Source organism: Lithobates pipiens, unplaced genomic scaffold, assembly GCF_037356315.1.
Source record: "Lithobates pipiens isolate NorthernLeopardFrog02 unplaced genomic scaffold, aLitPip1_a1.2 Scaffold_8, whole genome shotgun sequence".
NCBI classification, from domain to species: domain Eukaryota; kingdom Metazoa; phylum Chordata; class Amphibia; order Anura; family Ranidae; genus Lithobates; species Lithobates pipiens.
This window is the reverse complement of record NW_027507903.1, coordinates 423,803,346-423,815,021: the sequence shown is the minus strand read 5'-3', so window position 1 is coordinate 423,815,021 and position 11,676 is coordinate 423,803,346. Positions and strand designations below refer to the sequence as shown.

The 11,676-nt window shown below is 43.5% G+C and overlaps 1 long non-coding RNA gene across 1 annotated transcript; it reads left to right on the top strand.

Moving 5' to 3' along the window:
- Positions 1-948: 948 nt before the first annotated feature.
- On the top strand, positions 949-7,673 carry LOC143964488 (uncharacterized). Its single transcript, XR_013271149.1, has 2 exons — positions 949-1,476; positions 5,329-7,673. It is a non-coding gene; the product is annotated as an uncharacterized LOC143964488 (long non-coding RNA).
- The last annotated feature ends 4,003 nt before the right edge of the window (positions 7,674-11,676 follow it).

Below are 11,676 nucleotides of genomic sequence, written 5' to 3'. Positions count from 1 at the left end.
TTTGAGGGTATACAGGTGCGGTTCCCAAGGATTCCAAAATTTTATGCGCTCCCAAAAATGCATAAAAACTTGAAAAACCACTGGGACGCCCTATTGTTTCGGGCTTGGGCTCAATAACAGAACGTGCGAGCAAACTTGTAGCTGAATATCTACGCCCCCACGTAACTACTCTACCATCCTATATTAGGGATACAGTAGATCTTCTTAAACACCTGGGTGGTCTCAATGTACCTGCAGGCTGTCTCCTAGTTGCTATTGATATAGAGGCCTTATACTCATCAATTCCACACAATTTAGGTATTGAAACTATTTCCAGATTCTTTGGAGAAAGATGCCCTACGTCTTCAAGTATGAATGATTTTATTTTGCAGCTTCTGTCTCATATCCTCCAGGTACAAGGGGTCGCTATGGGCACATGCTGTGCCTCTTCTTACACCAACCTGTACCTGGGGGGGTGGGAATGAGACCTTTTTTTTTACAATGAAGAACATATGGATCTCCTCTCCAGCATCATACAATGGCATTGTTATATTGACGATATTCTGATGCTATGGGGTGGAGCCAAATAAATGCTGCAACTTTTTATGCAGATGTTGAGTAAGAACAATTACAATCTCAAGTTCACCATGGTGTCTGACGAGAAGAAGATTGCATATCTTGATATTACCATTAGTATTGAAAATTATGGCACTGTCAACACTACGCTGTATTGGAAACTCACTGCGGGGAGTACGATACTGCATGCATCTGGTGCACATCCCAGTGCTCTGATTCACAGTATTCCCTTTGGCCAATATTTATGTCTTAGAAGAAACTGTTCAAATGACCCCAGCTTCAAACTTGAAGCTGATTTGCTCTATGGACGTTTGTTGGCCAGGGGGTACAGTAAGAACTGTCTTAAAAAAGCCTATAATAAGGCTTGGAATCAATCTAGACATGTGGCTATAAGGGAATACTTATTAAGGTTGCCAAAAGATATACGGTACTAGGTTAAAGGTCTAAGATAATATGCTTAGGCGTGCATTTCACTAAGTTCAGAATTAAGATGCAAGATGTTGACATATTAGGATGCATCTGTCTGCGGTAAGAGGTACAAAGCTAAGATAGGACTGGTTACGCAAGAATATGGTCAGTCAGCAGATGTTGAAATGACGAAATAACTATCAGAAGACTGTATTTCACCTTTGACTTAGATAATGTCATGAGTTTAAGAAAAATGTCGATGTATGTATGAATTACCTGATTGGTTAAACCACAGGGCTGTCCTTCTGTTCAAACTAAATAAAATTGTTGTGTGTGCTTCAATAGGCACATTCATTATTCACGTACAATAGCGTGTATGTGTAATGTTTTGTCCACCGGTGAAAGGGACCTCCGCTCTTCAATCCTAGCCTAGGCTACCAGGGGTTACTTACAGAAGACGAGCAACCTAACAGTTTTGGTACCAGAAGTGGGGTTCGTCTCGTCTTGCGACAGGTAAGTCACTTTACTCTTTTTTACCTGATTGGTGAATGGTGTAAACACTTACTCTGTCCGGGCGGCCGCTACGAACTTAGTTTAAAATTAAAAGAAGTAACTGTGCCTTCGCGATGGACTAGGCTGGTCCCTCGGGAGGTTAAAAGGGCTCGCAAGGAATTTATAGGTTTAGGGGAGTCCGACTAGGTTGGTCTGACTTAAAACTATTGGTGATAGTATTTTTAACACGGGAAGTAGTAGATTACGCCCGTGACAAAGGGATTGGTGGAGTGGACGCCCATTTGAATAAAAAAAAAAAAAAAAAAGTGCACTATAAATTGATAAATGTATTGCAATACGGTTATGTCATGTCTTAAAGTATATTAAGAATATGTCTGTTTCTCTCTAGGTACGTGTGTAAGTATATAGAGTATAAGTTTTAATATAGAGTATAAGGAAAATAATTGTTGTTGTTTAAATGAGTGCAGAATATGAGGAGCCCTCTTGTAGTGACATAGCATCCGCCTGCCCCCATTGCACGTTAGGTCTACTCTTCCTAAGAATAGATGACAAGTGGATTTTACTGACCACCAGACCAGGGGGGTTCTCTTGCAGACTTGGTGTAAGAGGGGTATATCCCGCCACCAGGAAAAATTTACCCTTTATCGTATATTAAGGGTGAATCTTCATAGTTTTATATAAGTCCATCTGCCCCAAAAAAGATCAGGGATCCTACTCCCAGACCAGAGACCGGATTGTTGGACAAACCGGGTGTTATCACCTGTGTCCTGCCACTAGACACACACTGCCCAGACTACTAGATGGGGAATTCTGCAGCAACCCAAGCCATGGCCACCCCATCACCCTATGAATTTGTTAGTAATATGATCCCTGGCCCCCAGGTAGAACCATTTTGGACACAAGTCCAGGAAAGGTGTCACCAATTGGGAATCCATGACCCAGGACCCCAAGGTCCTTGTTCAGAGGAAGACTGGCAAGAAGTCAGTAAAATTTGTCAGGTACATAAGCATTCTTATCCTCCCTGCAAAGGGGCTGACCCACAATACATGAAGGATTGTTTCTGTGCATGGAACAAATGCCTTGGAAAATATAGGCAATTGTGGACAGCAAGGACATTGGAAATCCCAGTGCCCTTATAGGACTGGACAGATTAGAGCAAGAGGCAGAGGCAGGGGATTTAACCCCCAGACCCGCCCACAGTATCCCCGTTATCTGCCATACCAGAACCCTCGTCAACCACTACCCCAATATCCTACACAGCCACAAATAATGCACCGAGGGAAACTCTGTTGGTATTAATGGGACACCTGTCACCCATCCCATCACTCCACCACTGACTGTAGCCACTCCAGAAGGACAGAAATTATGTACCCAAACTTTTGCCGTCTTGTCCTCATGCCCTGTGCCCCTTATGGGACGGGACCTCTTGGCACAACTGTGTATTACCATTAAGTTTAATAGAGAAGGTTCCCTTACCGCTAGTTCACCATTATGTGACTTACATGGCCCTAAGCGACATGCACACAGAGGGTTCCCAAAAAGACATGCACACAGGAGTTTCTTTCTAATGATACCTTCCTCCCTTGACCATCACACAATTTGGGCAGAAAACAAAGGTAGTGTGGGCTTTATTAATTGCACACCATATGCACCCCAAATGCGATCAGATGCAGGGATACAATATCAAAAACAGTATCCCCTACCCCCAGAGAAAGTCAAAGGCATCTCCCCTCAAATTAATGATTACATATCAAAAGGTATCCTGAGACCAATCATCAGTCCCTGGAACACACCCATTTACCCTGTAAAGAAGGCCAGTGGCGAGTGGAGACTCGTCCAAGACCTCAGAGCAGTAAACAAACAAGTGATTCCCCTCCCACCCCTAGTCTCAGACATCACTTTTATTTTCTCATGCATACCGGCAGACTCTCTATGCTACACAGTAATTGATTTAGCGAATGCTTTCTTTAGCATTCCCATTGCAGAGGAAGCCAAACCTATGTTTGCTTTCTCCTGGGCCGGGGGCCAACTAACCTGGCAAGGGTATGTAGACAGTCCAGCCGCCTTCTCTATGGTACTCAACGAGACTGTCAAGTCTTGGACATCTGAGCGAGGGTCGGTACTGATAGAGTATGTGGACGACTTGCTCCTGTGCAGTCAAACTGCTGAAGATTGTGCGGTCGATTCAACATCACTGTTACAACACCTAGCTCACGCCGGGCATCTAGCCTCAAGGAAGAAAATACAATGGTGCCAGCCACAGGTAGAATACCTAGGGTGCATTCTAAAGGAAGGGACAAGGCTAGTGTCCCCCAAACGTGCCGCAGCCCTTCGAGCTCTCAGTCCCCCAAAAGACAAGGCCGCCCTACTCTCATTTTTGGGTGCAATTGTATATTGCCGCCAATGGATCCCTGACTGTTCTCATTATGATAGTATCCTAAGAGAGGCTACTGGCTCGACAGCCCCTAAATTAATAGATTGGACTGAAGACAGACTACAAGCTTTTCAAGCTCTATTAAACAGTCTGTCAAATGCTCCCGCCCTGGGATTGGTAGACTATGGTAAAGCTTTTCAGCTGTACTGTGTAGTTTCAGGAAGCTCTTTTGCCGCCGTGCTAACACAACAACATGGATCAGGGTATCGCCCTGTCTCATATCTATCAAAAAAAAAAACTCCCCATCCAAGTACAGGGAATGCCATTCTGTCTCCAAAATCTTGCTGCCTGTGCAATGGCTGTACAAGATGCAAACAAATTAGTGCTAGGTCACCCATTGACTCTCTATACCACTCATTCAGTCACGCATCTTATTCAGAACATGAATACCCAACATATGACCTCGCAAAGACTTAGTGGTTATGAGATAACACTGATGAACACTGATAACCTCACACTCAAATATGTGCCTGCCAGCAACCCCGCTGTGCGCCTTTTGCATTCCATGTTGCGTTTACCACATGACCCAGACATTATACATGACTGTTCGGAAAAGGTTGCTGCTATTACCAGTCCCAGACCGGATCTCACTGACACCCCTATCTCAGGTGCAGAGGATGTTTTCGTTGACGGTAGCTGCTCACGTCCCTCTGACTCCACCTTTTTAACCGGTTATGCAGTTGTTCAACTACCAGACATCGTACTGGAGGCAAAATCATTACCTCCTTCTTCAGCCCAGGTAGCAGAGTTAGAAGCCCTCACTAGGGCCTGCATTCTATTCACCGGTAAAGAGGTGAACGTCTACACAGACAGTAGATATGCTTTTGGAGTGGTGCATGATTTTGGTGTGATATGGGCCAATAGAGGTTTTAAAACAGCAGACAACAAAATAATTGCCAACTCCACACAGATTAGTGCTCTCCTCCAAGCCATTCTTCTTCCAAAAAAGGTAGCCATAATTAAAGTAAAGGCACACTCCTCTGACAGCAGTCGTGTTTCAAAAGGGAATGCTCTTGCTGACAGAGAAGCTAAAAGAGCTGCTGCCTTTTCCCCTAACCCACCTGCCCCCACAACAATGTTTTTCAAGGAACACTTCGCAGCACCTAACTTTAAAACTGTCATAGCACAGATGCAATCAATGGCCACAGAAGATGATGTCCATTTTTGGACAAAGGAAGGATTGACCAAAGACCCTGAAGGTCTTTGGTCAAAAGAGGGGAAGATCCACATGCAAGAACAAAACTATCACCCTTTGAGGTCCTCATGGGAATCCCCGCAAACATAGAATTACCCCCATTAGACCAAGACACTGATATTGACATTTATTCCCAACAGGAAATGTACGTGAAAAATCTGGTAAGTATGCTCCACGAAATAAACGAACAAGTTTCTGTCACCTTTTTTCCCTCTTCCCACAGAACCAACGCATCCCTTCATCCCTGGGGATAAAGTGCTGATCAAACAATTAGCACAAAGAAAGAGTATCGGACCGGCTTTCTCAGGACCATGGAAGGTGGAAAAGGTATCCAGGACCGCAGTGTTAACAGACCTAGGAAACACCTGGATCCACGCCAGCCGTCTTAAAAAGTGTCCCCAGCTTCCCTCGACTCCAGAGCCCCTGGCAGTGACAGAGAGCAGCAACTCCCAAGAACAAGATCTACAAGAAGTTCAGAGAGGCATAGAACAAATTTCCCTGGAAGATCCCACACCCCCTCAAAAGGACAAAACAGAGCCAACAACTGCCGGGATGAGAAACGAAGAAGAAGAACAGAACTCTTAGATAACAAATAATCAGAACTTTAAAAAACAAAGATGCTTTCTCCATCAGTGTCAGGGAAGGCTGTATGCCTTTGGGGTAGTCTGGTACTATTTGTATTCCTGCCCACATGGTTTATAGCCAACTGTATATATCATCCAGAAGATTTAGGTTTATTAAAAGGGATATGTGGACCACCTAAGATGAATAATACCCCCGGCCAAAGACATAGTAGAAGTATTGTACCCGTTAATGAGTCACCTAAGGGACTGACTAACAAGATGTTACTACTAAAATTCAAATATAGCTATGCTCAAAAATCTGGTTTTGAGAAATGCTGGATTTGCAGCAAGCTACATCCCAGTACAGCTAGAATCCCTCTCATGGCAGTCCCCTTGAATTTTACCCCCCTCCTTAATGGAACACCCCCTATCGTCCTAACGAATGTTACTAGGACCCGTCCAAATAAAACCCTCACTTTCCAAATTATAGGTAGAAGCCACTTCCCAGACTGGTGTTTCCGACTGGGAAACACCACAGATGGAGCCGAGGTTTGCAAACAAGCAAAACTTAACATTTCAATGACATCATTTAACAGTCCTTCTTTCTTCCATACTTCAGATCCCACCCTAAATGCCACCTTTTTAGACTTTCTTAGCTCCAGTACCAAGACTACAATACACCAATTAATGTCAATTCTGGTGCTCTCTGGCCTTTCTGATACTCTTAGGAACGTGTTCCATAAACGACCCCTAGCTCTAGGAAATACCATATATATATGCTGCGGCAAACTCTGTCACCCCTGGATCCCAACCAAACCCCAGGGGTGGTGTTACCTTGCAGCCCTGGTTCCTATCATGGGGGTATTAGGGGATAACAAGGGAAGTCACCTCCTTGAAGCCAGCATGCATCCTAGATATCCCCTTAGACACCGTAATAAACGAGAATTGTTTTTAGGAAAAGATATGGCCTGGGCATGGTTCCCTTCCTGGACAGGGTGGGGAATTGACCTAATGAAAAGATTAAATAATTACACTGGCATAATTGATGAGATTCTGGAGGAAAATTCTGATGACATAACCAAACTAAATCTAGAAACTAGGGCAATTAGGAAGCAACTAGAACTACATGAGTTGGCTATAGAAAGTATGAGTGCAGCCCTTACTGGCCTCTGTGAGACTACTGAGGATTATGAGTGCTGTACCTGGATTCATAATACCAGCATCGAAGTCCCAGACTACTATGACGTTATTGCCCAACACAGGGAAGAGGTAAATAAACTACAGAAAGAGGCAAGGAACATAGGAAAAAACTGGGATCCCTTCTCGAGCAGTTTTAGTTTTGGGGGATTAATATCTTGGCTCCGAAATGCTGCCATGACAATTGTCACTGTGATTCTCTTCATTCTATTTTTATATGCCTGTTATAAGATAATCAAATGTTTATGTAAAAAGGGAAACACGGTCGCTCCGAAGGATCTGAAACTCACTTCCATTGTTAAGGATCCAACGGTATGGTATAGAAACCAAGAGCACAAGGGTTCGGAGTATGAAGCCTGTGCTATTAAATTAGAAAAGGAATGATCATTATGTAAATCACAGAATGATCAAAGGAAGGATTATAAGGGAATACTTATTAAGGTTGCCAAAAGATATACGGTACTAGGTTAAAGGTCTAAGATAATATGCTTAGGCGTGCATTTCACTAAGTTCAGAATTAAGATGCAAGATGTTGACATATTAGGATGCATCTGTCTGCGGTAAGAGGTACAAAGCTAAGATAGGACTGGTTACGCAAGAATATGGTCAGTCAGCAGATGTTGAAATGACGAAATAACTATCAGAAGACTGTATTTCACCTTTGACTTAGATAATGTCATGAGTTTAAGAAAAATGTCGATGTATGTATGAATTACCTGATTGGTTAAACCACAGGGCTGTCCTTCTGTTCAAACTAAATAAAATTGTTGTGTGTGCTTCAATAGGCACATTCATTATTCACGTACAATAGCGTGTATGTGTAATGTTTTGTCCACCGGTGAAAGGGACCTCCGCTCTTCAATCCTAGCCTAGGCTACCAGGGGTTACTTACAGAAGACGAGCAACCTAACAGTGGCCTTGTTCTCTGACACCACCAAAAAGGAACTCGATGTGGTGCAACTTATCACCACTTATTCTGATCAACATGGGACCATACGGTCCATTATTCAAAGTCATTGGCCTATTCTACTAGCTCATCCTACTCTTTCTAAATATTTAGGACCTAGACCGGAAATCACATATAGGCGTGCTGGATCAATCAGGGATCAACTTGTGCAAAGTCAATATTGAAAATCACAAATTAAACAATATGAGCAACGTGGTCTCTTTCACTGTGGCGAATGTGACTACTGTCGTTTACTTGTGGAAGGACCTTCCTTTGTCCTCCCGAATGGACAGATTCACGTTTTGCGACATTTTGTTTCAGGCCTAACTAAAGGGGTCATATATATTATTGTTTGCCGATTCGGAGCCTTCTACATTGGCAAAACGTTTAGACCCCTCTGGAAAAGAGTAAAGGATCATGTTAACTATGCCACAATTGGCATACTCAATTGGTTACCATGTGGCATTTCAACATAAATACGACCCGCAAACTTTTAAAATTCATACTCTTGAGCGTATTTATGAGGATCCAAGAGGGGGAAATTTCGATCAAAAGGTATTACAAAGGGAAACTCAATGGATTTATAATTTAAAGGTGACATCCTATCCTGGCCTTAATGGCAGTCTGAGTTTCAGGCCCTTCCTATAAAACTAGCCTTTGTGGAAGATTGATGTGAAACGTATTAACTCCATCACGATATTAAGATTTTTTTTTCTTCTCTTTTCCAGATTTTTATTATTTTCTTTACAAGCTAATAACTGTACTTAGCAAATCAATATAGCTATGCAATTTGCATTCATGAATATTCATGTGTAATATACTCTATATACCTGACAACAAACATTAACTTTATGCTCTGTTATATATTTCTTTTTGGTTATGTATTTTTGTATTATACGACACTGGGGCATGTTAGCACGATCGACACGATATACCACCTCAGATAGTATCACGCATTGCACACAATTAGCATTTTTTTATATAGGAGGAATAATCTAATACAGATGGTGAATAAAAAAAAATATATATATATATATATATAAATATTTATTTATTTATTTATTTTTCTCTCCTTTTTCTTTATTCTGCAAGACTTCAGTTTTTCTTTTTTCTATGTAGCACTTCTGTTTTTTTTTTTTCTATACCTCGTAGGACTTCCGTTTTTGTGGCAGATTTACGGTTTTGGTGTCCTTTTGATGGTGTCATGGCGTTTTTTGATGCTATTCACGGCAATGGCTAGATTTTTTTTGTCACTGCTTTATGATGTAATCAATGAGGGACTATCTTCCTATTTGATGGTTTTTGGCGGGAATTTTTCTTGAGGGCTAGCAACCTATGTTGCTCTCAAGATTGAGAACTCAGGCCAACATGGTAGTACAGGTACTGCGTAAGTAGTAGTTTTGAACGTAAAAAGATAGAGTAGAGAGGAGGGAAAGACTAGGGGTTGAGAAGAGAGAGGAAAGGCATGTAGAGAGGAATAAAGTGTGGGAAGGGGAAGAAGGTCGGCAGGCCCGCACGGGCCCAGGACAGTATGCTCCAAGGAGGGTCTGTTGGGAGGGGCGCGCTCATGGCTCCAAAAGAATGGGGTCTAGGTTGGGAGGTAGGAAATGCTTAACCCATGGCTGCCAAATCTTGCTTTGTCGAGGCAGGCAGTCCAGAATTGTTGCCTCAATTTTGCTATGTATCATGGCTTGGGTAACCCTATTTTTACCTTCGGGTATGGGGAGTGTCGGTGTCTTCCAGGCTCTAGCTATTGTTTGCTTAGCTGCCGTAGTAAGTTGGAGGAAGAGGCATAGCTGATTACGGGTGCAGCTTCGGGGTGCTAATTTGAGCAACGCTAGAGAAGGATCGGGTTTCAACGTGTCCTGCCGCAATGTCGAAGTCATCTGAAACACTAATGCAAAGAAGTGCTGGACTACTGGGCACATCCACCAAATATGTGTGTGGGTGCCTGCTTCCGCACAGCCCCTGAAACAAGTCGCAGGGTAGCCTAGGACAAACTTAGCTATCCTGGTCGGGACCAGGTACCACCGCATGAGAACTTTGAAATTAGCCTCAGAGGCAATAACATTCTGGGTGGCATTTTTAGTGTTGATCCAGATCTCTGCCCAAATGTCAGCATCAAGATCTAGGCCAAGGTCAGTGGACCACTTTGTTGCATAGGGTGGTAGGGAGGCGGGAGGGGAGACAAAGTGGGCATACAATTGAGAGATGATACCGGGAGTGTGTGAACCCGAGTCACATATTCTTTCGAATACTGACATATAATCTTGGTTTGCGTTGGGTTTAGGTAATATTTGTATGAAGTGGGATATTTGGAGGTAGCGGAAGCATTCCTTATGTGGGATTCGAGTTTGGGCTTGTAGGTCTGGGAAAGATTTGGGTGATCCATCCTCGATCAAGGCCTGCCTGAGTCCAAGCAGCGAACAGGCCTGGTTCAGAAAAGGCTGGGTAAAAGCGTGGGTGACCCAAGAAGGAGAGTAGGGGGGTATGCAGGGATTTAAGCGTGAAATATTTTTGAATCGCGTCCCAAATTTTGAGGGAGTGTTGAGTAACAGGGTTTGTAATTTTGCCTCTCACCAAGGGGGGCAGCCACAGGAGATTGGATATGGTGATGGGGTGGATATCTACGGCTTCTAGACTGACCCATAGCAGTATTTGTGTTCTCGCATGGTATAGAGCGACTTGGGCCAGCTGAGCCGCACGGTAATAGTAGCGAGAATTAGGTACCCCCAGACCGCCCTGTGTCTTGTAGCGATAGAGTGTGGTCTTAGAGATTATGGGTCTCGTAGAACCCCATATATACTTATGTGCCTTACTTTGTACAAGACGATGGAAGTATGGAGGGATCGCAATCGGGAGGACCCGGTATAGATTAGAGCAATTTGGGCAGCATTGACATTTTAACTGCTGCGATCCACTCCAACCATGAGACATGGAGCGGTTGCCAGGATGCCAAGATATTTGTAAGTTTTCTTAGCAAAGGGAAATAGTTAAATTGGAATAGCAGTGTTGGGTTACTCCTTAAATTAACTCCCAGGTAGGGCATAGATGTTGCGGACCATAAAAAGGGAAAATTATCTCGTAGCCGGTTTAGTTCATCCATTGGCAGGGATACATTGAGGGCCCCAGATTTCGCTTGGTTGACTTCCAAGCCTGAAATCTTAACAAACTTATCCAACAGTTTGCACAGGTTGGGTAGGGTGATATGGGGGGTAGTGACGAACATTAGCGCATTGTCTGCAAACAAGCACAGCTTGTGCGATGTCGTGGCTATCTCTAGTCCTCGTTCACCTGGGTCTGCTCTGATCAATGCAGCTAGAGGCTCAATTGCCAAAGCAAATAATAGGGGGGGGGGGGGGGGCAACCCTACCTCGTTCCCCGCTGGATGGAAAAGTACTCCGATCGGAAACCAGCATATCTCACATAGGCTTGAGGTTGGGTATACAGGGCATCTATCCATTTAAGAAAGTGAGGGCCAAAGCCCCAGCGTTGCAGAATATAATGGAGATAAGACCATGATACCGCTTTGCGTATATCTAAGGAGAGTAAGTGCATGGGAATTTTCCCGGTTCTAGCTATGTGCTGTAGGAGGACGATATACCTGACGTTGTCACTAGCTTGTCTCTGGGGGATAAATCCCACTTGATCTTTGTGGACCAACCTTCTGATTAGCGGATTCAAGTAAAGTGCTAAGACTTTAGCCAAGATCTTATCGTTATACATTTAGTAATGAGATTGGCCTGAAGTTGGACCACATTGTATTATCAGTATTCGGTTTAGGGATCATTGAGATAATGGCTGTTAAGGTATCCTTGCCAAAGGAGTGCTTTTGGAGTAAAAAGTTAAATGAATTGGTGAGGAG